Raw genomic sequence first — 2500 nt, 5'->3', positions numbered from 1 at the left:
TAAGCGAGAGGCAGCACCGTCCCTGCTATACGAAAGCCCCATCCAGCCCTGTGCCACCCGGGGGGTTCCAGGGTGCTGAGATGGCTGACATTTTGCTCCGCTCACGACGGTCACCGCGCGACGCAAGAACAGCCCAAAAACAGGCCAAAACGGCCCAAAAACGGGCCAAAACTGGCCATTTTTGGCTGCGCGAGCGAGCAGCGAGCGGCGGACAGCGAGCGAAGCGAGAGGCATCACCGTCCCTGCTATACGAAAGCCCCATCCAGCCCTGTGCCACCCGGGGGGTTCCAGGGTGCTGAGATGGCTGACATTTTGCTCCGCTCAAGATGGTCACCGCGCAACGCAAAAACAGGCCAAAAACTGGCCAAAACGGGCCAAAACTGGCCATTTTTGGCTGCGCGAGCGAGCGGCGAGCGGCGGACAGCGAGCGAAGCGAGAGGCAGCACCGTCCCTGCTATACGAAAGCCCCATCCAGCCCTGTGCCACCCGGGGGGTTCCAGGGTGCTGAGATGGCTGACATTTTGCTCCGCTCACGACGGTCACCGCGCGACGCAAGAACAGGCCAAAAACTGGCCAAAACGGCCCAAAAACGGGCCAAAACTGGCCATTTTTGGCTGCGCGAGCGAGCGGCGAGCGGCGGACAACGAGCGAAGCGAGAGGCAGCACCATCCCTGCTATACGAAAGCCCCATCCAGCCCTGTGCCACCCGGGGGGTTCCAGGGTGCTGAGATGGCTGACATTTTGCTCCGCTCACGACGGTCACCGCGCGACGCAAGAACAGCCCAAAAACAGGCCAAAACGGCCCAAAAACGGGACAAAACTGGCCATTTTTGGCTGCGCGAGCGAGCGGCGAGCGGCGGACAGCGAGCTAAGCGAGAGGCAGCACCGTCCCTGCTATACGAAAGCCCCATCCAGCCCTGTGCCACCCGGGGGGTTCCAGGGTGCTGAGATGGCTGACATTTTGCTCCGCTCACGACGGTCACCGCGCGACGCAAGAACAGGCCAAAAACAGGCCAAAACGGCCCAAAAACGGGCCAAAACTGGCCATTTTTGGCTGCGTGAGCGAGCAGCGAGCGGCGGACAGCGAGCGAAGCGAGAGGCATCACCGTCCCTGCTATACGAAAGCCCCATCCAGCCCTGTGCCACCCGGGGGGTTCCAGGGTGCTGAGATGGCTGACATTTTGCTCCGCTCAAGATGGTCACCGCGCAACGCAAAAACAGGCCAAAAACTGGCCAAAACGGGCCAAAACTGGCCATTTTTGGCTGCGCGAGCGAGCGGCGAGCGGCGAACAGCGAGCGAAGCGAGAGGCAGCACCGTCCCTGCTATACGAAAGCCCCATCCAGCCCTGTGCCACCCGGGGGGTTCCAGGGTGCTGAGATGGCTGACATTTTGCTCCGCTCACGACGGTCACCGCGCGACGCAAGAACAGGCCAAAAACTGGCCAAAACGGCCCAAAAACGGGCCAAAACTGGCCATTTTTGGCTGCGCGAGCGAGCGGCGAGCGGCGGACAGCGAGCGAAGCGAGAGGCAGCACCGTCCCTGCTATACGAAAGCCCCATCCAGCCCTGTGCCACCCGGGGGGTTCCAGGGTGCTGAGATGGCTGACATTTTGCTCCGCTCACGACGGTCACCGCGCGACGCAAGAACAGCCCAAAAACAGGCCAAAACGGCCCAAAAACGGGACAAAACTGGCCATTTTTGGCTGCGCGAGCGAGCGGCGAGCGGCGGACAGCGAGCGAAGCGAGAGGCAGCACCGTCCCTGCTATACGAAAGCCCCATCCAGCCCTGTGCCACCCGGGGGGTTCCAGGGTGCTGAGATGGCTGACATTTTGCTCCGCTCACGACGGTCACCGCGCGACGCAAGAACAGCCCAAAAACAGGCCAAAACGGCCCAAAAACGGGCCAAAACTGGCCATTTTTGGCTGCGCGAGCGAGCAGCGAGCGGCGGACAGCGAGCGAAGCGAGAGGCATCACCGTCCCTGCTATACGAAAGCCCCATCCAGCCCTGTGCCACCCGGGGGGTTCCAGGGTGCTGAGATGGCTGACATTTTGCTCCGCTCAAGATGGTCACCGCGCAACGCAAAAACAGGCCAAAAACTGGCCAAAACGGGCCAAAACTGGCCATTTTTGGCTGCGCGAGCGAGCGGCGAGCGGCGAACAGCGAGCGAAGCGAGAGGCAGCACCGTCCCTGCTATACGAAAGCCCCATCCAGCCCTGTGCCACCCGGGGGGTTCCAGGGTGCTGAGATGGCTGACATTTTGCTCCGCTCACGACGGTCACCGCGCGACGCAAGAACAGGCCAAAAACTGGCCAAAACGGCCCAAAAACGGGCCAAAACTGGCCATTTTTGGCTGCGCGAGCGAGCGGCGAGCGGCGGACAGCGAGCGAAGCGAGAGGCAGCACCGTCCCTGCTATACGAAAGCCCCATCCAGCCCTGTGCCACCCGGGGGGTTCCAGGGTGCTGAGATGGCTGACATTTTGCTCCGCTCACGACGGTCA

Source organism: Musa acuminata, unplaced genomic scaffold, assembly GCF_036884655.1.
Source record: "Musa acuminata AAA Group cultivar baxijiao unplaced genomic scaffold, Cavendish_Baxijiao_AAA HiC_scaffold_729, whole genome shotgun sequence".
NCBI lineage: Eukaryota > Viridiplantae > Streptophyta > Magnoliopsida > Zingiberales > Musaceae > Musa > Musa acuminata.
The sequence above is the reverse complement of the archived record's forward strand: the minus strand, read 5'-3'. Positions refer to the sequence as shown.